Below are 24,861 nucleotides of genomic sequence, written 5' to 3' on the forward strand. Positions count from 1 at the left end.
CAAAGGAGGTGAAGCAGAGGAAGTGGGGTATCTGCATGATGTCAGAGTCCTGCTACTGCTTCTGTATACCCATTTCCTTGCTGTTGACTCATCAGTGCTGGAAAGAAGGGAGGAACCCCATTCTCTGGCCCCCTGTCTTGACCAGAATCTAGAGAAAATTGCTCCCTTTCTCATACTCCCTCACCAGCCAAGAAGACTTGCTCCTACATACAACCTTCCCACACTGGGAACCAAAAGGGCATCCACATCCCAAATGACCAGTTAACCTACTCCCAGAAGCCTACTCCTTACTAAACTGATCCTGCAGGGTAGCCTGTATGCCACCACAGCTCCTAGAACAACTTAATGGAGTGTTGGGCGGGGGTGGGGGGAGGTAGTAAAGCAGAATATGGAATTAATGGATGTTGGGGGTGCATGAAAGTATTGTATTTCAGACTGAGGTGCAGAATTTTTGAGGAAGCCCCTGTGACCGAAAGCACCCATGTATCCACACCTTACACACTACTGTAATAATCTTTGTACAAAATATGTCTTGTGAGGTATCATTTGAAAACTAATATCTTGCTGGTCAATAATATCCTGGTGAAATGTATGGAGCAACATTATATGTGAAGTTATGAAATTCCCTTCTATGATGTTCTTAGCACATGTTCAAAACCACACAGCCTGCCCCAGGCAGAAGTATCCTGAATGAAAAAAATGTGTGTTTATTTCAATTTACATATAAGTAGTAAACAGGTTCTTGAGACACCAGGGAGAGGAGATGACAGGAGACAAAGCAAATTTCCATTTCAGCAACCGGCCTCCTTCACCACCAAATTCAATATCACCTTCTTTGCTGTTTGAATAAACTTTACTTTGAGAGGTAACCATCAGAAGAATCCACTTCAAAGGGTAACTGGAATATAAATGTAAGGGGCAGAAAACTCCAAGTGATCTCTCTCTCTTTCACCTAAGAAGAAAAAGGAACCACCCTTTGATTTTGGGGTGAAATCCTGACCTGAGAATTTGGTCAGCCTTGTTGCTGGAAAGACATGGTGAGGATTTTACCTTGAACCAAGCCTAGCTTGTTAAGTTTTAGCTATTAGAAAGTGTATTATCTTTATTTTTATTGTAATCATTTTGGACTTTAGTAACTTACACTTGTACTCACTTAAAACCTATCTCTTTGTAGTTAAATAAACTTGTTTGATTTTTAATCTAAACTAATCCAGTGTTGTGTTTAAACTGAACTGTCTGGTAACTCCAGTTAAAGTAGCAAACTTGAATATTGACCCTTTATTATCTGGCAATGGACCTTTATTATCTGGTCACACATTTTTGGGAAAATTTGGGACTGGAAAAATTTTGGGGACACCCTGCAAGTAGTAACCAAGGCTGGTGGAAGCCAGAATGTGACGAGTGCTGCTGACAGGCTGCTGGGGTCAGAGCTGCTGGACCAGAGCTGCAGCTGTACACTGACACTCAGGGTGTGACCCACATGCAGGGAGGCTTGTTGTGAGCAGTCCATGTTGAGAGTTACAACTGCAAAACATTGTGAGCCAACCAAGGTTGTGGGGCAGACAGTAACATAACCCCTCACTGATCTGGACAGCACCCCAGAATGTAACAGCCCCTTGTAAAAATTTTGGCAGCATATGATTGATGGCAAATGGAAAAATTGTATACAATTTTACTGATAAAAAAAGCACTCCATAAAAGCTAGGTATTATTATTTTACTATTAAATGATTTTTAATAGTAAAATAATACTCTTCTGCATATAATGCTAAATCTCATAATACATATTACTAATTTCACACAAAAACACATTAAAAGAACATTATTAAAGTAGCAATGTCAAATACTCAAAAGTTAGGAATTGCCTGTGCAACCTTAATTCAGCCACCATGGGTATATGCATTATGATAGTCTCTAATTACATTAGACCCTCTGCCTCATTCCATGCACAGGATGGATGTTGACCACTTAATGCTCCGCTATTAAATATTTTGTTTTAGCCTCATTGTACAATGTGTGGTCCCATGCCTTATTTATTGTATACTGTTCAAACCCCTGCTCTAAAGACAGAATTATTAATTTCCTCACTGGCTATTTTATGATGCTCATCACTATAGGCAATAAGTGCTTCACAAACATTAATGAATTCATCGTCACAGCATCACTGTGAGGTAAGGTAGCATTATTCTCATTTTATAGTTGGAGAATTGAGGTACAGAGATACTAACGTCAAAAATGCACACCAATTTTGGGTGCCCAATTTGAGATGCTTATGACCTAATTTTTCAGGAGAGAATTAGGAGCCAGAACAAACAGGCCTCATATCGGCAGCATATCAATCACAATTTTCATCCAATGGGGTCTTTGTCCAGCTAACAGAAAAAAAAGGGGGCATTGCCCCTTTTAAGGGCTTCTTACAATGGGTGGAGAGAAGGGGAAAGTTTACAGGGATGGGCAAGAAGCAGTTGGGGCCAGGCCAGGAGAAGGTCCCTGCACTACCCTTCCTGCTGATCAGAAGAAGGGCGGGGGAGAGATGAAGGGGGATTTATACTTCATGAAGCCCAAGACAGACCCTCTTTTACTGGGGTCACAGAAGCTGAGGATTGTGTGTAACACTAAAACACTAAATATAAAATAACCCAGGGAGTCAACCTGTTCCATAACTAAAAGTATCATTCTTCTCTCAGTGGCAAACAGCTGATCTTATTTTATTATTTATTTTTCTTTACATATAAGACATCAGAGTATTGGTGTTAAAGGAAACCTCCAGAACTACAGAATATATTGATGTCAATAAATTACATTGATATTGATATAGAGCAGCTTACTGTAAATTCCCCTCTTATATTTTCAAGGTGTACTAACTTTTAACTTAATGATAGATACTTACCGTATAAATTGTCTTTTTCCAATGAACAATGGCACATTATCTAAAAATTGAATAGAGAGCAAGTGAAAATATCACTGGCAGTAAACAAATAATTTCTAAATGAAAAATAATGAAGTGAGCTGTAGCTCACGAAAGCTTATGCTCAAATAAATTGGTTAGTCTCTAAGGTGCCACAAGTACTCCTTTTCTTTTTGCAAATACAGACTAACACGGCTGTTACTCTGAAACCTGAGAATATTTATAAATTCAAGTAATAAAATAGACAGATATGACCAATTAATTTTGAGCAAAGAAAATCTTTCCTCAATACATTGTCCATTGCCCCATACCTCTGATATGAGGTGGAGGGACCTCATTCCAATTATCCAAAGAGACAGTATAAACTGCAAGCCTGTTTAACCTGAGTTCCCTTTGGCAATCATAATCATCCATTCTAACCCAAAGATACATTTTGTGAGAAAACCCTATTCAGTGTGAACTTGCCTCCCTGTTTTTTTGGTTTTGAGGGGATTCATTGATATTCTTCACTCAATATGTTTTTTTCTCATGGTAATCAAAAATGATACAGGTCACTCAATGGAGCATTTAGACTTTCTCATCACAAATAAATAAACTATGATGCACACATGAGTACAGTACATTCTCCACTGTTTCCCCAAAATAAAAGATGGCACACCAAGAGTTTGCTAGCAGCTGCATAGCCGAAACATGAACAATGTATTCCTGAACATAAGGTTTTAAAATCTACAAGGAATAGTTGTGTCTAATGCTTCAAAACTGGTCAAGCACTAGTGAGCTTTAATGAACAGCAATAAGCCACAACAGGGGTCCAAGATCAGGTGATTATTGCTACATACCTCTAGTGCATGGTGAGACATGAGTTTGAAGGAGGAAGGCACATCATTGTGGTAAATCCCAAAGGGACGTAGCCTCCTGGCAGATAGAGTATCACCCAGATCAATCTCTAGATCAGTGGTTCTCAAAGCCGGTCCACCGCTTGTTCAGGGAAAGCCCCTGGAGGCCCAGGCCGGTTTGTTTACCTGCCGCGTCCACAGCTTCGGCCGACTGTGTCTCCCACTGGCCGCGGTTCGCTGCTCCAGGCCAATGGGGGCTGCGGGAAGGGCGGCCAGCACATCCCTCGGCCTGCGCCGCTTCCCGCAGCCCCCACTGGCCCGGAGCGGCGAACCACAGCCAGTGGGATCTGCAATCGGCCGAACCTGCGGCTGCAGCAGGTAAACAAACCGGCCCAGCCCGCCAGGGGCTTTCCCTGAACAAGCGGCGGACCAGCTTTGAGAATCACTGCTCTAGATAGCTCCTTAAGGTGGTCCAGCTGGATATTCAGTTTATGTCCAGAAATGCCTTCTTCAGCTACTCTAGAAATTTAACTAGGGCTCGATCCTGCAAGTTGCTGAGCAGTCTGGCCCTGATGCAGCAAAGCACACAAACATGTGCTTATCTTTAAGCATGTGGGCAGTTCCTCTGTAGGAATTTCCACAGACTTCAAAAGTTAAGTGCTTTGGCTAGGTGCGGACAGCGTGCACCACACCTGGCAGAATCAAGTAACTATAGCCTCCAAATGGGCAGCCTCACATGGCTTACTGGTATTAAAGTATGGCTGCTTCATTTCTAGCTTCATTTTTCTGTAAAAGTTGTATAGGAAGTTATTTTGAGCTCTAAACTGATGAAAAAGATCTGCTATAAACACTAAGCTGCATCAATTTATCCAATTGATTTTAAAGGGTCAGTAACAACAATTGCACAACCTGACATACTCATAGATTCCAAGGCCAGAAGGGATCATTAGATCACCATTAGTCTGACCTCCTGTATAGCACAGGCCATGGAATTTAACCCAGTTACCACTGTGCATTAGCCCAATAACTTGTTTACTAACCTATTAACAGAGGAAAGGAAAACACGCCAGTTACATATCCTACAGGAACAGCACCGTATACCTTCTCATTTATTGAAGCAATCTTGTGTTCCATAAATCATGTTGTACATTTAACCTGTGGTTAATGTTTGTCAAGTAGTACAGTAGAGACTGGGGAAAAAATCCGTCTCTGCCTACTTTCTCACTAACCATGATGTTTCATGTGTGCACCAAGCTGTATTTGAAACATTTTAAGAGGCTGATTCTGCATTGGTTATAAATCCAAAATTCTAAGTGAACAAAAATTGCTAGATTATAAAGTAGCATCTGACACATTTTAACACACACATTTTAGTTCACAGTTACACTACAGATTTAAAGATTACAATACAAGAGTGAAAATATGACTATTTGCATTATATTTATCTACTACATAGGAAAAAGAAAAGGAGTACTAGTGGCACCTTAGAGACTAACCAATTTATTTGAGCATAAGCATAAGCTTCATCGAATCCGATGAAGTGAGCTGTAGCTCACGAAAGCTTATGCTCAAATAAATTGGTTAGTCTCTAAAGTGCCACAAGTACTCCTTTTCTTTTTGCTAATACAGACTAACACGGCTGCTACTCTGAAACTTACTACGTAGGCTGGCTTTTAATAACTTCCAGTTTCCTCCTTTTATGGACTCTAGATTTTCTGTATTTTTCACAGCTGTAACCAGTGGGTAGGTCAAACACACTAAATAACTCAAGAATGTATTTTATGTAGCCAGCATAATTTACTGTACTGCAGTGGGGAATTGCTAAACTTATTACTTCTATAAAACGGGGAAATATACTTAGGGCACATTCACACTGGGTCATACCATCCCCTATGTGAGTTTTTTCCCCATGCAGAGGACAGGTATCTCTGCAAATGTGTATTTTCTCAGTTTCCACCTATGATCATTCCTATGGGGGTGCAGTTTGCCTCTGGTGAAATAGGAAACCCCACTCTTCTATAAATCAAAAATGGCTACACACTGCAAAAAGAAATTTGCACAGGCTTTCAACACACTCAAGAAATCCACCTTCAGGCAGAGACCATACATATTAAATTCCAGGCCAAAAGATGAAAAAGAAAACTGGGTAGTCATGGTAACTATTTTGCAACCTTAACAATGGAATGTGACACAAGTGCATGCTGTAACTGGCTTAGTATAGGTGACTAAACATTTCCAATACTCTTTCCACTTAGCCTCTTTCATTGCTGGGAAGTCACAGTGGGAAAGAAAATACTTCCTCCCAACATCCTGGGTGACTGAAAAATGGGAAGATAACAAGAAGGTTGACACACACACACCTCCTAGCATTGGAGTTGGCTGATAGCTCCAAGATGGATGTCACAGACAAGGGAGCCTATTAAATCCATAGAGTACCCCCCCACACAGACACACACACAAAAGCTAACAGTTGGGAAAAGAGAGCAGAGATCTGGTGTCTTCCCAGTGACACCATCACCTACAGTATTACATCAGGGGTTCTGAAATGCCTAATCCATAGGCCCTCTCGCTTCCCTGACAAAAATCAGCTCTTCAGGAGTTACTGCAGTCCCAGAGGGTCACCTTCCTTTGCAATTCATGTCCAGGGGGAGAAAGAGGGACTCAGATCAGAGGGCCCAAAGGAGCAGGGAGTTCAATTACATGAGCTCAGTAGTCCAACCACCTTTGAAGCAACATGTTTTAAGCACTGTGAACCAGTAACTCATCTCCTTTGTGCCCTGTGACTGTGCTATCCAGACCATCCTGAAAATTTCTCAGACCAGTGTCTTCAATCCCTCAGTGAAACTAGGCAGCCTAAGCAGGCTTTATGATTCGGCCCAAGATCTTTAAAACCTAATGTGATGCTGGCAAATCAGTTGCCAGCATGTGAAAAGACTTTAGGCTTCAGCCAACCACTGACAAATTCGTTGCTGGAAACCAGTCTGTTACACCTGTGTGTTAAGATGGGTATTGAACTTATAACAATGTGTTTAGTGCTTAGACTTCATGAAATGCTTGTAAATTGCTGCATACATTCATCTCATTTACTATTTTTTATCACATGCTATAAGATAATATTTAAGTTTTCACTTTATAACTGTAAAAAATGTTTGCCCTAAAACTGTTAACCTGTCAGAAGGGATCATCTCCTGCTCATTAAGAAGGCTATCAAAACTAAATGGGCCATTGTGGGACATCACAATACAAAGATTTGATAATTGCTCCTTTGCACCCATGAAGAGGTTACCTGCAGAAGGACTCATCCCATCAGGTTAAATTCTGGAAGAAGGAAATCAAGATAGTGAACAAAAAATTTTTTCCATCTCCTTTACTGTTTGGACTTTTACAGGGCTAGAGCTATGAAACAGACACAGAGATCCTGAGAGTCAACCTTGATCATCCAATGGCCCCACTGATTGTTAGGCAGGCTTCCTTCTTCTGATGTACTTAAAAATATTTTGCTGTTAGATTTTGAGTCTTTTGCTAATTGCTCTTCATATTCTTTTTTGACCTGCCTAATTATACTGTGACAAAGTTCCTCCTCTACCCTGGTGGGTCTTGTGCTTATTGATGGATTTGCTCGCCTTAAAGCTTCACAGCAGCCCTCAATTTGGCCATTTTCATGAACCCACAGTCCAGGTCAACTCCTCCTGTGGCTGACCAGGAGTTGGGAGGATCTGGGGGGAACCCGGGCCCGCCTTCTACTCCGGGTTCCAGCCCAGGACCCTGTGGAATGCAACTGTTTAGAGTGCCTCCTGGAACAGCTGTGCAACAGCTGCACAACCCTGGGCTACTTCCCCATGGCCTTCTCCCAACACATTCTTTATCCTCACCATAGGACCTTCCTCCTGGTGTCTGATAATGCTTGTACACCTCAGTCCTCCAATAGTCCGCGTTCTCACTCTTAGCTCCTAGCGCCTCTTGCTTCCAGCTCCTTACACGCGCACCACAAACTGAAGTGAGCTCCTTTTTAAACCCAGGTGCCCTGATTAGCCTGCCTTAATTGATTCTAGCAGCTTCTTGATTGGCTGCAGGTGTTCTAATCAGCCTGTCTGTCTTAATTGTCTCCAGAAGGTTCCTGATTGTTCTGGAACCTTCCCTGCTATCTTACCCAGGGAAAAGGGACCTACTTAACCTGGGGCTAATATATCTGCCTTCTATTACTCTCCTGTAGCCATCTGGCCCGACCCTGTCACAATACTTTTACACATGACTTGCCAGAGTTTATGCTCTTTGCTGTCGTCCTGAGTAATATTTGACTTCCAATTATTAGAGGATGGCTTTTTGCTTCTAACCACTTCTTTTACTTTGTTATTTAGCCCTGACCGCATCTTTTTTGGTCCTCTTACAATATTTTTTAATCTGGGATATACATTTAATCTGAGGCCCTATTATAGTGTTTTTAAAAAGTTTCCATGCATTTTGAAGGCATTTCACTGTCATGATTATACCTTTCAATTGCCCTTTAACTAGCTTCCTTATTTTTGCGTAGTTCCCCTTTCTGAAGTTAAATTCTACTGTGGTGGGCTTCTTTAGTATTTCTTCCCCTTTCTGCCTTCCCTCCCCCGATGTTAAATTTAATTATATGATGGTAGCTATTACCGAGAGGTTTAGGCAGTGGTGAGCTGGAGCCAGTTCGCACCAGTTCACTGGAACCGGTTGTTAAATTTAGAAGCCCTTTTAGAACCAGTTGTCCCTTTTAGAACCGGTTGTCCCGCGAGGGACAACTGCGTCTAAAAGGGCTTCTAAATTTAAGAACTGGCCAAAAGTGGCATCTTAGGTGCCGACTCCATGGGTGCTCCTGGGCTGGAGCACCCACAGGGAAAATTTGGTGGGTACAAAGCACCCACCGGCAGCTCCCTGCCCCGCGCCCGGCCCCAGCCCCAGCTCACCTCCGCTCCACCTCCACCCCTGAGTTTACGCTCTGCCCCACTTCTCCGCCCGCCCGTTCCCCCCGCCCCAGCTTCCCACCTGAACAGCTGATTCACGGGTAGCCCGGGGGGGGGGAGGAGAAGCAGAGCAGGACGGGGCATTCAGGGGAGGGGACAGGGCGTTCAGGGGAGGAGGCGGAGGCACAGTGGAGGTGACCTGGGGCCTGGAGGGTGCTCTGCTGCTAGGATCCAGAGGGACCTGCTGGATGCTTCCCGGAAGCCGTCCCAGGTAAGCACCGCCGGGACTCCCCACCTCGCTCCCCAGCAGGTCCCTCTGGCTCTTGGGGTGGGGTGGGAACCCACTATGGTGGCCCATGAGACCCTCCTGCACAGTTCCAGGGGCAATGAGGAAACAGGGGAGGGGAGTGGATGGGGCAGGAGTCCTCAGGGGCAAGGGCGGGCCATGACCCCCTCGTGGGATGAGGAGGAAATTGGTTGTTAAGATTTTGGCAGCTCATCACTGGGTTTAGGTATATTCATCTCTTGGACCAAATCCTGTGTTCCACTTAGGACTAAATCAAGAATTGCCTCTCCCCTTGTGGGTTCCAGGACTAGCTGCTCCAAGAAACAGTCATCTATGATGGCTAGAACATTTATCTCTGCATTCCATCCTGAGATGACATGTACCTAGTCAATATGGGGAAAGTTGAGATCCCCCATTATTACTGAGTTTTCTATTTTTGTAGCCTCACTAACCTCCCTGAGCATTTCACAGTCACAGTCCCCATCCTGGGTCAGAAGCTTGGTAGTATATTCTTACTGCTATACTCTTATTATTCAAGCATGGAATTTCTATCCCTGGAGATTCTATAGTACAGTTTGATTCATTTAGGATTTTTACTATATTTGACTGACCCATGTGCTCCTCCACAACTCTGTCACTTTTTGGAACCATAGACTGTAATCATTTGTGTATACATGTTTGCCTGCTTTAACTTGTAAATAACTCTCTTGTTTCTTTTGCCTACTTAATAAATCTTTAGTTTACTATAGGATTAGCTACCAGCGCTGTCTTTGGTGTGAGATCTAAGATATCAGTTGACCTAGGGTAAGTGACTGGTCCCTTGGGACTGGAATCAAATTGAATTTTTTGTGATCTTTGGTGTATAGCAGGGATTGGCAACCTTTGGCACACGGCCTGTCAGGGAAATCTGCTGCCGGACTGGGACGGTTTGTTTACCTGCAGCGTCCTCAGGTTTGGCCGATCACAGCTCCCACTGCCCATGGTTCGATGTTCCAAGCCAATGGGGGCAGCGAGAAGTGGCGTGGGCTGAGGGATGTGCTGGCCGCTGCTTCCCCCTGCAGTCCCGCATGCCAAAGGCTGCCAATCCCTGGTGTACAGCAATCAACTATCCCTAAGTCCAGCTTGCCTGGGTAGCAATATAGGCTGGAATGCCCAAGGGGAACATCAGTGACTTCATGGTAAGAGTGTCATAGTGCTTCAGGAGTTCACATTCGTTAGTGGGTTGGTGAAATCAAATTATAAAACATGCCACCACTTTGGGGTGTCTGCCCTCCTTTTTGGCAGTCTGCCCTGAGGTTGGCATTCATGGTCGTGAACCACTCAAGACAGTGACAACTGAATTGAACAATGATCTTTCATAACTTTATGATCTATTTACAACCCTCCTGGCTTTCTGGATTCAATCCTCCTGGATTCACTGTACTTTTAATATGGAAGTAATAATTATTCCTTACAAGCAGCCTAATCAAAATTGCAATTAACTGAACAATTACAACCTTATCAACAGATTATTCTTCTAGCCTTTCAACTAAACTGCTTATTTTTTGTATATATATAAATCAAGTGGCTAAAAATGGAAGTTGATATTTTAAGACACTTCTGACCTACTTTACTTCTGGCTGAACAATAAGCACCACAAGGAGGAAACAAAATTGTTTCTTGTATCCATCTACTCTATGTATAAGACTGAGACGTTGATCCCTAAATTGTTAATGTGCTGGGCATACCTGCACAACTCTTAAGCTACAGATGTTTATATGACAGTTCTTTTTAATATGTTTTCATAATTGTATAGTTACAATTCACTGAACTTCTGCTTTCATTAATATAAAGTAGTTCTGTTTGAACTTACTGACTAAAGATACTGTTCATATGGACTGATGGGCTGTGACAGACACAGTATTACAAATAGTTTAGCACTGTTACCGTGGTAAATGACTGGTTTTCCCCAGTCATCTAGACTGTGTTTTCATCTCCTTCCTTCCTTCCTTGCCTTCTCTTTCAAAACAGGATTTGGTCAGGTACTACAGCCAATGCCTCTTTTCAGGATTTAGACATGCCCCATGTTCCTGGGCGTGGGGGCTTGTCACAGCTTATTTGAAATACACGCAGTTGTGAGTAGCATATCTCATTGTACAGTTGTATGAATCACAAAGCAACAGTACTCAATCATAACTCTTAAAGTCACAAGCAATTAGAAACTGTGTGGCTAAATGCTGTACTACTTGAAAATTTAGGGGACCAGCTCAAGACGGCGGAATGAACTACCCCAGGTACTAAGGACTATCACCAAACTTCACTACTTTCTGCTCCAAGTGCAAGGCACATTTCTTTGACCTTGACTTCTCTAATACACACACACAGAGCTATATTGTTTTCCTTTGTCTTTAATATTGCATCGAGTTCTGCGCATGCGTGCACGCACACACACAAAATCTTAAAAAATCCAGAACAAAAACTCCACTACACACAATTTTCCTCCTGGAGAGAGTATGAGAGAACAAAACACAAGACAGAGGTTAGGCACATTGCTTAATGCACTACTGGAAGGTGCTAAGATATTACCATGATGAGCATGGTATAAGAAACTATATAGAACGGAACAGAAGAAATATCAGCCAGTCACAGATACTAATGTATACTTGCTATGAGTGGAAAGTTATACAGTGCATTTCTGTTATTCCTTTTATCTGTCTAGCTCAAAGCACTTTATAAATATTAATATTAACAATAAAAAGCCCAAATTTTAAGAAGTGTCCACTAATTTTGGCTGCTTCAGTTTCCGGGCAGACACCTTGAAATGCAGAGGGCATGGTTTGTGAAGGTGCTGAGCACTTACAACTTCCATTGAAGTCCACCGAAAATCAGGCTCCAAGTGTGATGAGCGCACCACTCAAAATTAGAGGACACGTTTTAAAATTTTAACCTTAAATTCACACAGGAAGTCCATGAGAGAGCTAGGAACGAAGCCCAAGAATCATAATTCCAACTTTTGTTTGAATGACTAGGCTACACTGATTGTTTACTAGGTCCACATTTTAGGGCCAGCCAGGCAGAGAGATTTAGCCGATGGCCTACATACACTGTGGACAATATGGCTTTGCATGGAATGTGTGGATGGGTTGTGCCTTAGGGGTCCCTCCTGAATTCCCCAATGCACAGGGAGGATCCTCTGAGATGGTGCAACATGCTCTTAACTAGTGTGCCTGACTCACTCCCTGGGCAAGTGCAAAATGATGATGTCATAAATCCTCTGCCCGCTACTGGATATAATCAAAACTGCTTTATTATCTAGAATTAGAGCTCTATGCAGTGTTGTTGTAGTCATTATGCCAACTCATACGTGACTCCTCAATTCCTTGTGCTCTTTCCCCTGCTGCCAAGCTTGCATGCAAGAGCTAGGTATAGCACCACAGAAATGAAGGGCAGAAAGGGACCTGAAGAGGTCATAAATCCAGGCCCCTGTGCTGTGGCAAGACCAAGTAAACCTAGCCCATCCTTCACAGTATTTGTCCAACCTCTTTTTAAAAAATTCCAGTGATGGGGATTCCAAAACCTCCCATGGAAGCTGATATCAGACTTAACTATCCTTACAGTTAAAACGTTTTTTCTAATTTCTAACCTAAATCTCCTTTGCTACAGATTAAGCTGATTAAACTGGCCCTTAGTGAACTGACCCATGTGGATCTGCTCCTCTGCCTTCTCCTGGATATAATCAAAACTGCTTTATTATCTAGAATTAGAGCTCTATGCAGTGTTGTTGTAGCCATGTCAATCCCAGGATATTAGAGAGAGACAAGGTGGGTGAGGTAATATCTTTTATTGGACCAACTTCTGTTGGTGAGAGAAACAAGCTTTCGATCTTACACAGAACTCTTCTTCAGGTCTAAGAAATTTATTCAGAGTGTCACATGTCGCCTTCCTCTTTTTCTCTCCCCTCCCCCCACACCCGTGACTGGAGGGCTGTTAATGGACCACTTCACCTTGAACGGTCCCTTGAAATATGTATAAGCTACTTATACTAAACTATTTATTCCACCTTATATTTAGCTGTGACACTCTGAGGTCTGATCTACACTACAGACTCATATCGGAATAAGTATGTCACTCAGGGGTGTGAAACCCCCAACCCTGAGCAACATAGTTATACTAACCTAAACCCCTGTGTAGACAGCAAACCACCTCTCGGGATGGTGGATTAACTACACCGATGGGAGAGCTCTCTTCATGAATCCACCTTCATTAAAGTACTACAGCAGTGCAGCTGCATCAGTACAGTGGCGCAGCTCCATCATCTGAAGTGTAGACTTGCCCTAAGGCTTGGTCTACGCTAGCAACTTATGTCGGTACAACTATGTCACTCAGAGGTGTGGAAAATCCATATCCCTGAGCAGTGCAGTTATACTGACCTAACTCCTGGTGTAGGCAGTGCTATGTCAGCGCGAGTGCTTCTTCCATCGACATAGCTACTGCCTCTCGGGGAGGTGGATTATCTACACTGATGGGCGAAGTGCTACAGCGGCACCGCTGCATCGGTGCAGCATTTTAAATGTCTAGACAAACCCTAAATTTCCCAGACCTGGAGAAGAGCTCTGTGTAAACTTGAAAGTGTCTCTCACTAACAGAAATTGGTCCAAAAAAAGATATTACCTCACATACCTTGTCTTTCTCTAGCACTAGAGCTGCTAATATATATTTTTATTCAACTCAAGTGCTAGGTGCCTATGCTTTTGAAGCAGGAAGATCTGAGCCTTCAAACTTTGTTGACAGGAAATTATGAATGGGAAATCAGGAGCAAATACCAAGTTAAAGGCAAAACTTATGACATGTGGAGTTAAATTACTAATGAAGATCTGAGCCAAGGATATAAACTTGTTTAAGAACAGAACAAGATGTGTATTAGAGCATTTTAATACTGTTATTTACTCTTTATATTTGAGTTTTCACATAGAGCAAGGCTTTGTGTTGAACAAGAAATGCCATTACACTACACCAGCCGATTCTGTGGCCATTCTACAAAAATGAGCATGCATGAATTTAATCTAAAGGTCAAAAGTGAAATGCCTTTGGGAAAGCCCATGCAACCTTAAAATAAAAGTCGCATTCCTAAGTTCCAAACGATCTAAAATGCAACACAATGTCATCATTATTCCTTTGAAAATGTAAAACAATTACCATTTATATTAAAAGAAAAACTTCTAAAAACAAGAGAATTAGCAACAGTTAGAATTTTAAAATTTTCTGCTCACAAAGCATGACTATGTTTTATTTGACAGTTTTACGTGATACAGAAGCTATGGCACCCATAAATAACACAGTATGATCTAATTGTAACATTAGTCCTCTCTGAATAAAATCGATTTTTAACAGTTCTTTTTAGAACTTTGTTAGTAGCCACAGCAGGCACTTACCTCACTCTTCAAAAACTTTTCAGTCATCCATTTATTCAAATTTAAAAGAGAGTTCCTGAAAAAATAGCCTTGTTGATGTTTATACTGATAAATACACAATAAAATATACAGGATATGCAACATTCGCCATTTACATTTAGCTAGAATAGAAAACACTATATTTTATATACATATTCAATGTAGCCAAGTTAAGATTGCTGGAGGAACTTTCTGACTTTTAGGGTTCCTGACTGTTCCCATCTTAACGCTTTAGTCTTAGCATGGAATCAAGTTCTGCACATAAGGTGTTGGCCAAAGCCCACTGACATCCATGGCAGCTTTCCAATAACTTCAACAACTTTGAAAAGGCCCACAGCTAGCCCATGGACCACACGTTATTTTTACACTCGTCCTCCTCTTTTCCCCTACTACTGTGTTTTCAGTCACTGTATAAAGAATTGCATATTTCTTTTTGAACTGCAGAAGCAATTATATATATATATAAATATGGCAAATGATCATCAGTTTTACTGTCAACTTCATTATTCATCAAAATGTTCTTTCCAATAATCCTGCCACCATTACCAGCCTATTTGTGTGCTAAACAGCTAAGACAATCTCTTCAGTTCTCCCCTTTTAGAGTGACAATTGTTCTATGCAGAAATTGTGCAATGATTTTGGCAAGACTCATACATATATCAACTGAATACAATTAAAAAGGTTTTAAGCTGCACAAATATTTGTTCTGATTTTCCAGAACTTCTACGTGGAGGCTTAAAGCTTTCCTAATTAACCATTATGTGCTTTTCCTAGCTCATATAGAACTAGTACCTGGGAGGTTCTAGAACTGTTCAGTAACAGAACCTCCTGGATAGCGGACCCAAATAAAGTTTGTTATAATTCATTATAAAAGCTTTAAACCTCCAATGAGATTTCGAAGAGACAACACGATGTGATTTTAAATACAAGACACTTTTATTGTTCAAATGTATAAGGTGATCTTTTGGACACAGTGAACTACTTTTCCCTTTGAATGAACAAAAAGCACTACTTTGTAAAAGGAAAATTAAAATAGTTCAGACACAGAGACATATTATGGAATTAATAAGAGACATGGCATATTCTAAATAGATCATTAGAATTTTTTAAATTTCATTATTATTTTCCAACATGCAATTTATTTTTAAACACTTCCTGTCATAAATATAAAGGGAAGGGTAAACACCTTTGAAATCCCTCCTGGCCAGAGGAAAAGGGTTTCACCTTTAAAGGGTTAAGAAGCTAGGATAACCTCGCTAGCACCTGACCAAAATAAACAATGGAGGAGACAAGATACTTTCAAAAGCTGGGAGGAGGGAGAAAAACAAAGGGTCTGTGTCTGTCTGTGTGATGCTTTTGCTGAGGACAGAACGGGAATGGAGTCTTAGAATTTAGTAAGTAATCTAGCTAGATATGTGTTAGATTATGATTTCTTTAAATGGCTGAGAAATTAAGCTGTGCTGAATAGAATGGATATTCCTGTCTGTGTGTCTTTTTGTAACTTAAGGTTTTGCCTAGAGGGATTCTCTATGTTTTGAATCTAATTACCCTGTAAGGTAGTTACCATTCTGATTTTACAGAGGTGATTCTTTTTTACTTTTTACTTCTATTAAAATCCTTCTTTTCAGAAACTGAATGATTTTTCATTGTTCTTAAGATCCAAGGGTTTGGGTCTGTGGACCTATGCAAATTGGTTAGGATTTTTACCAAACCTTCCCCAGGAAGTGGGTGCAAGGGTTGGGAGGATTTTGGGGGGAAAGATGTTTCCAAACAACGCTTTCCTAATAAATAAACCCAAATAAACATTTGGTGGTGGCAGTGGAAGTCCAAGGGCAAAGGGTAAAATAGTTTGTATCTTGGGGAAGTTTTAACCTAAGCTGGTAAAAGTAAGTTTAGGAGGTTTTCATGCAGGTCCCCACATCTGTACCCTAGAGTTCAGAGTGAGGAAGGAACCTTGAGACTTCCTCTTTTGATAAAAGAGAAAATACGAAATAGCTCAAAAACTATTTCCACTACAGAAAAAGTCATGGTTTATCCTCAACTCTTGAAATTGTTGTTGTCTGAGACTAAGTGTGTAGATACTAGGGGCTACAATTTATTAACAAGCGCATAAGGCACATTATCTAAAAATAAATTATTTACCATATATGACACAGTGATTCAAAAATGTTCTCATTAATAACAATGTATCTAAGAGAATTCTTTTTGAGGTTTTAAACTTTTAGTAGCAATATTTGTTTTCTGTTTTCTTTAAATATCCTGAAACAAGTTGCAAAATGCCTTGTCTCCCTTAGGCCTAAAAATAATACTGTTGTAGTTTTACTGTTACCTCAGCTGAGTTCAAAGATATTTTAACAGTTGAGTCACCAAAGCATTTAGCTAGTTTTAACAGTTTCATATTCATGAGATGCAAAACAGTTCCACATGGAAGACCTACAGTATTTGACCTTTCAATTCTATTATGTTCATTGTAAGCACAGAAGACCACAGTAATGAAAGCAAAACAGTGCACTGCTGACATTAGGATTGACTGGAAAATTTCCAGGAAAAAATGGAAAGCTGATCAGACCATTCTTTCCATATTTTCAGAATTAAAAATTTGTATCTGGCAACATTTCATCTGTTAGACTGACATATTACAAAAGAAATACAGATAAACTAATGATAATGCAATGTATATGTCAAAAATAGATTAGGGAACCTGTGAACATGAAATATTTGACCAACAAAGATTAAAGATAAGTTGTTCAGATATTTATAATGCTAGAAAGTTCATGACCTTTTGGTTTATATACATATCTTTCTCCTCATTCTTATAGGTGGGCCTCATAGCACCGCCAATATAGTGTGGGAATGGGGGAGAAAGAGGATGAGGAACTGGGGTAACACTGGGACTAGTTAGACAAGGAGAATGGGACTGAGAACCAGTGGAGTGGAGACAGATCTGACGAGGAACCAGGAAGCAGGGAGAGAACTTGCTCAGGCAGAGCAATGAGACTAGGATGAGGAGCCACGGATGGGAAAGAGACAAGACTGGGACAAGATCAACCCTGTATAGAAAGCAATGCTAGAGTTTTTTAAAATATTTTTGAGTCACTCGTTATTATTGATTAGAGTTGAAAAACTTCAATTTGTGTGTGTGAAGCATACCATTTTTAAGCAACTTTTTGTTAAAAAAAAAAACAGTTTGATTCCTCTACTTTATTCCTTCTCTTCCCCATGTCTCCCTTTTTCAGGACAAAACAGAAAAAAAAAGAAAGAACAAAGGGAGGAAAAGGATAAAAATTAGAAGGGAAAGAAAGGGAGGGAACAAAACAAAAAATAATAAAAGAAATTGTAAAATTTCAAAAAATGAAAATTGTCCAGGAGAATTTTAGCTTCCAAAAAGGACATTTTTGTATTTTAAAAAGTTTCAAATAAAGATTTTGATTCATCATTTTCTGGGACAGACTTTTATGAATCTCAAAGCATTTGGGAAGCTAGCTATTCTGTTAAACAATATTTAATTATATTTCCCACTTGTTTTGTATTTCCCCATAGCAAAGTATGAACCCATTATCCCATCCAATGTCTTCATCCAGGTAATTTTCTGAATACCTTACATTCTCTTTAGAAAAAGAAATTGCTTTACCAATCCTGTAATTAGAAAATGATTTACAAATCAAGTGTATGTAAAAAGGGGCCGTGAGGGGGCTGTTCTCTGGATGTACAGAGAAGTTACAAGTTTAACTTCTATTGTCCATTAACATGCAGAGTCTTGGAAGTGGCATTCACTTTGTATTTTTAAAACAGCCCTTAAACCATAGTAATAGATTTCTATAGAGGGCTCATGTGACTACCGAACCCTGCTCCAGACAACAAACTATATACCTGTTTACAGTTCAAGATCTTCTGCTTCCTAAATCTGATTTTAAACTATTACATGCTACAAAGCTAAATATTCCTTCAACCTGTCAACCACAAAGGACTTGATTCTATTTTGTAAAGTGCTCTGCTTCTTTTCCAAACATCTAATTATTTCCAGGTGTCAGCAGCACCCTGCTGTTTGATCAGAGCATGAGGACATGTTCACCTTCAGAGCTACCAACTCTTGTGATTTTATTAGAAGTCTGGCAATATTTTTTGCTTTCTTAAAGCCCCAAGCTTCTGAACTCATATGATTCCATTGGCATCTCAGCTTTCCTTTTTTATTCAAAAAAAGTTTCTAGGCCTCATGGTTCTAGAGAAAAGCTTGAAAATGTGAACAAGGGATAACACACCAAAAGACAAATAAAAGGAACTCAGCATTATTTTCTAAAAATTGCATGATTTCTAAGCCACTCTCATGATTTTGGGGTCCGACTCATGATTTTTTTTTAATGCTTGAAAGCAGCAAATTAGTTTTCAAACAAACAATCAAATTAGTATTTAACTCCTGAGTGTCAAGCTGGAGCCTTAATCATCAGGCCACCTTTCTCAATACACTGAATCAGCAGAGAATTAGCTTCCCTACATCTCTTAGAATTATGGCGGACGATTAATCGCAGTTAACTCATGCGATTAACTCAAAAAATGAATCAAGATTTTAAAAAATAATTGCGATAAACAATAGAACACCAATTGAAATTTATTAAATGTTTTGGATGTTTTTGTACATTTTCATATATATTTGATTTCAATTACAACACAGAATACAAAGTGTATATTATTTTTTTATTACAAATAGTTGCACTGTAAAAATGATAAACAAAAGAAATAGTATTTTTCAGATCACTTCATACAAGTACTGTAGTGCAGTCTCTTTATTGTGAAAATGCAGTTTGAAAATGTGGATTTTTTTTTGTTACATAACTGCACTCAGAAACAAAACAATGTGAAACTTCAGAGCCTACAAGTCCACTCAGCCCTAATTCTTGTTCAGCCAATCACGAAGACAAACAAGGTTGTTTACATTTACAGGAGATAATGTTGCCCTCTTCTTATTTACAATGTCACCAGAAAGTGAGAACAGGCATTTGCATGGCACTTTTGTCACCAGCATTGCAAGGTATTTACGTGCCAGATATGCTAAACATTCATATGCCCCTTCATGCTTCGGCCACCATTCCAGAGGACATGCTTCCATGCTGATGACACTCGTTAAAAAAATAAAATGTTAAGTAAATGTGTGACTGAACTCCTTGGGGGAGAATTGTATGTCCTCTGCTCTGTTTTACCTGCATTCTGCCATATATTTCATGTTATAGCAGTCTCAGATGATGACCCAGCACATGTTGTTCATTTTAAGAACACTTTCACTGCAGATTTGACAAAACACAAAGAAGGTACCAATGTGAGATTTCTAAAGATAGCTACAGCACTCGACCCAAGGTTTAGGAATCTGAAGTGCCTTCCAAAAAATTAGAGGGACTGGGCTTGGAGCATGCTTTCAGAATTCTTAAAAAAGCAACACTCCGATGCGGAACCCAAACCACAGAACCCAAACCACCAAAAAAGAAAAGCAACTTTCTGCTGGTGGCATCTGACTCAGATGATGAAAATTAGCATGCATTGGTCCGCACTGCTTTGGACTGTTATTGAGCAGAACACGTCTGTACACCCCATTCCAAGATATTCCACGCAAATGAGTTCCCTGCTTCCTGAGGACTGTAACTCCTGGTGCTGGGTTTGGTACTCTCTGCTAATGCTGGGGCCATGTAACCTGTGAGAGTTACTCTACACCCTGTTGTGTAGGAGGTTTGGGAGGAGGACCAACTTCTTAAACTTACATAGAAGCTTTGAGTTCAGAGTGAACCTTCTGTTCAGGAAGATCTGACCTGCCTCCCAATCAAGACTGCAGGTGAGGAAGCATCAAAAAATGACATATTTAATGAGGTGGGAAGAACTTGTTCTACTTACAGACAATCAAACTGGACAGACAAGAAACATACTCTGCCCTGGGAAGGTTGACTGGAGTGGCAGTGTAAGGACAAAACTAACAGTACACAGCTATTTCTGAGAGGGAAACTAATTGGTTAGTCTCTAAGGTGCCACAAGTACTCCTTTTCTTTTTGCGAATACAGACTAACACGGCTGTTACTCTGAAATCTCTCCCCTGGATATCTTTAGGAGGCTCTGCTTGTCAAGAGCTGTGGAGGCAAATTTAGGTTGGATAAAACCCTTAAACTGCACAATATGAAAATTCATAATTAAACAAGAATAAGGAAAAGATATAATCATTTTAAAAAGAAACAGAGGGGCAGATTCTCTGCTCTGCTGAGTGTATGTTCAATGAGGGGGAAAGAAGCTGGAGGAATGCATGAAGGAGCTGGTTATGGCTCCCTGATTCTCACCTTTTCCCTTCTCCTGGCAGTGGGTTAGAACAGCTCCTAGGCTGTTCTAACCTGCACCAGCTGTCAATGGTCCCCAATGTACCATCCACCAGCTGGGCTTAGAGCAGTGTGCTCCAGCCACACCCTCTTCCTGCCCCCTTCCTCTCCTAAAATGCCACTGTGCTAGAGGCTCCGGGGAAGGTATGGTATATGCTGACTACAGGGCTCTGTGCCTACTGAAGACTTCCACGTGCCGGAGGAAATCCCCTACTATTAGGTTGTGGCCAATGCCTGCTCCCTTTCCATTGCCTGAGCGGTCCAAAGGGAATGGAGTAGTACAGAGAAACTGCTCCACAGTATTTCAAAGCAACAATTAAACCACAGGTGTCATAATGATAGCCACTACAGGAAAGCCCAAAAAGGGCATATAGGAAATAGTATCCCTTCTACTGTGATACCATCAGACATGATGTGCCTTTATTTAAGGCAATGAAATTCAGCTGTTCATATTAAAACCTCACTAGGTAATCTTAATTTTCTGCTATATATACTTTGATCACTTTCTGCATGTTTTCTCAGATGTCAAAATATTCAAAAATGTTATGGTTTCTTGATATTAGACAATAAAGATGCTAGCACATATTTTCAGCTGCTCTTTTATAGCTTAATTGTCTGAATTTTTAGGGAGATGTCAGCCCCTCATCACCAATGTAATTAGCTACATGAGCTGTACAGAAAACAAATGGTAATAGCCATTGCGTGTGGCTTCCTTTCTATGAGATGGTAAAACAAAATTACAGCACGCCTTCAAAGGGAGAAAAACCGTTAAAGGAAATATAATCAGAGACTTTCTTTCTACAAGAGTGGTAATAAAAAACAACCCTCAGACAAGCAGGCTGACTAAATTCATCATTTTGCCCCCATGAACAGAGTAGCTAAACTGCTATTGTACCTTAATTCAAGTGGAAATTCTTAGACAACATTACAATTTCTGAAGTCACAAGCAAAGTGGTTAGAACATAAGATATTTTAGAACCAAGTAAAGAGCCTCTAGCCCAACATTCCCTTTTTTATATATCTTACTGCCATTTTCCTGCTTTTTCACCTTCCCTTTAATAGTCTCTTTCTCTAAAGAAATAAATGCAGATTTTTGAACAATTACAACATACATTGTAATTATTACCCATCACACTCAGCCAGAATGCAACTCCAAATGTGGATCCCCACAGAGCAGAGACAGAGGAGCACTTCAAATGTTGATCCTCATTGCCCAAGGGATAAGCCAATCCCAGCAGGATAAGCCCAGGATTTGAAACTCCCTGCCAACTCATCCTTTGACCCATGAGGAGCAAAGGTAATGAGGATATCTGATACGCAGGTTCATTGCCTGCTAGTCAATCCACACTTATCTGCCTCTCTCCATGGCATAAAAGGCAGGGAGCAGGAATGCATCTCTGCCCCTACAAACAACCTGAGACTTTGTCCTAATTCTCTTGCCCGGTGCAAGTTTATGATGGATAGCAAAGGCAGCACTGAGTGTTGGTTTGCCCTGGGCATAGCTTTAGTTATTGTTTACATCTCAGGAAAGAATTAGGCACTAATGGCTGGTGTCTGTTTCTCGCATACTCCAAAACATCTCATTGATGGGCAATTTTAGGGTCAGAAATGATTTTTTTCCCATAGTAGATTGACCATGCCACAGGTTTGGGGACTTTTTCCATCTTGCCCTGGAACAAGTGGCAGGGATTACTTGCCTTACTGAAGCTTAAATTTCTAATATATTGAAACCAGGAAGGATAACTTGGATTTGTAGGTCAGCTTAGAGGTCTGTCCTTACATTTGTGCACCTCGTTCAAAGTTCAATATTTCATTGAAGTGTATAGATTGGCCTGACTCTCTTACAGTCTGAGTTTATTGTGGACAGTCCCAATTCTATACAAGATTGCAAATAAGGAGCACAAATGAAGGAGTGTGAAATGGGATATGTGGATGAGAGTCACAATAGAGCACCACTTCAAAGACTCTTCATGAGAGGCCCAATTTTCCCACAAGATAAGGCCAGTAAGGGATTTTCGTACCAAGACCAAAGTTCTGGGTGATTTGCATATCATTTTGCCATCATCCCCATCTAAAAGGCTACTTGACTAATTTGCATTAGGAAAAGAAGCACAAATACTGGAAACAATTAGGAGAGACTGCTGGTTAATTATGAAGTTATGGACTATTTCTTGACCTATTAACTGATTCTGACAAGAAAATAAATACTCACTGTAGCATCCAGGTATAGTATGTATCTAGTAAAGCAAGAGTACTCTCTGCTTCACACTTTGCAACACAACGACCAAGCACTGTAAGAAACAATTCACTTTATAAATAAACCAGAATAAGATGTAAAGTCTAAGTAATCCCTAAGTAAACTCAAATTACAAATGACATTCTAAAAACATGTTAGTTTTCTTCATCTACAGCAAAACATGTAGTATGTTCACAACATTGATAGTGGTATTTCAATTACAGGTCTACCTCTCCTTCTTTTTGGTAGCACATTTCAAAATTAATATTCATAAAATAAAAAGTCAAATTTAGCAGATAATCCCTTTTCTGTCTGATGGATCTATTAGGTATGATTTATATATCCCTCCAAGTTTCAAATTATTCCACGGTTTTTAATACAGCTGAATCACATTTAACTGAAATATAGAACAGATACAAAAAACAATACAAGACATGACATATTCATATATGCACATTCCCATATCAATCAATTTCATACATTTCTTTTAGACAGTTAATAGACTGTGCCAGGGGTGAGAAGGGGAGGGGCAGAGCAGGGGCCACAGGGAAAAGGCAGAGCAGAGGCTGGAACAGCACGCAGCTGTGCAGGGCACCAGGAAATGTGGTGCCCCAAATTTCATGGTGCCCTACGCAGCTGAGTACTTTGCGTATGGGTAGGGACGGCCCTGCCCATGTGACAGCTTTGTGGCCCCTTTGCAATGACTATGATGGCACCAAGGGGCTGTAAGTCAACCATAAATTGGGCCCCCAATCCATAGTGACATTCCCGTGGAATCTCCAGGGACACAAGGACATTCCTATGATGTCAGCACTTTAATACAAATCTTCCCTGTCTTTGTCCTATTGGTCCGTTTTCCTCAATTCCAACTCCATTGGTCTCCTTAACACTTCGGACAAAATCCTGCAAAATGCTGAGCACCTTCGTCTCCTACTGAAATGATTTCAATAGGAATGGAGGTCATTCACACCTCCTAGGAAGTACTCAGTACTTCACAGTATTAAGCTCTTTGATCTGGAATTATTGCACAGGTCTCATGGGTCTGCAAACAAAAATTTTCTATGCCCATGACACATCCACATTTTTCAAGAACAGATCCTCTGCACAGTCTATCCTACCAGACCATTCCCGGAAAACATGCCGAAATCTACTATTTGTTTTGCCAGTGTGAATCAGAGCACATTTTGAATGATACATTACTGTGCTGTTTGATTTTTCTCCGATATTTTAACATGCCTATGGGTGTGATTCAAGTCAGAGTTTGGCCCAAAGATTTAGTAGCAAAACAACATTCTTTATCTCACTAAGGTTCGTAATGGGAAATAGTATTTTAGTTTTTAAAATATGAATAAAATTTACAAAGAGTAAGACTATGATGCATAAGGGCTAATGTTACTCCATTTTAGCACAAAGCAGAGACACAGTCCTCCCAGACCACAACACCCTGATCTTTCATTTTCTTCCTTGCTTCACCTGTCATTCCATATATTATTCCCAAATATAGCCATGTTGATTTCGCCAATGTTTCTATCTCTAATAATCTTGTATCCACAAAAAGAAAAGGAGTACTTGTGGCACCTTAGAGACTAACCAATTTATTTGAGCATGAGCTTTCGTGAGCTACAGCTCACTTCATCACTGTAGCTCACGAAAGCTCATGCTCAAATAAATTGGTTAGTCTCTAAGGTGCCACAAGTACTCCTTTTCTTTTTGCGAATACAGACTAACACGGCTGTTACTCTGAAACCAATCTTGTATCCCTTATTCTTAATGAGCTCATGAAGTAAAGGAAAAGAAACAAACAAGTTACAAACAGAAAAATCATATAATTTCCTTGAAAAGATTGCAGCATTTCAAGCATTTCTTTGGGATAATTCTATCTAATCCCCCTG

General features: G+C 40.4%; 1 protein-coding gene across 2 annotated transcripts in view; it reads right to left on the reverse strand.

Annotated features, from left to right (window-relative positions):
* Positions 1–24,861, reverse strand: part of COL4A1 (collagen type IV alpha 1 chain) — a 208,983-nt gene that overhangs the window by 164,495 nt on the left and 19,627 nt on the right. The window contains exon 2 of one of the 2 annotated variants that reach the window (XM_073349702.1): positions 22,946–23,024. The exons of the other annotated variant lie outside the window; for it this stretch is intronic. The gene's annotated coding sequence lies outside the window, so the exon portion shown is untranslated. The remainder of the gene's footprint in view (positions 1–22,945; positions 23,025–24,861) is intronic. 2 annotated transcript variants of the gene reach the window in all.

The sequence above is a fragment of the Lepidochelys kempii genome, chromosome 1 (assembly GCF_965140265.1).
Source record: "Lepidochelys kempii isolate rLepKem1 chromosome 1, rLepKem1.hap2, whole genome shotgun sequence".
NCBI classification, from domain to species: Eukaryota; Metazoa; Chordata; order Testudines; family Cheloniidae; genus Lepidochelys; species Lepidochelys kempii.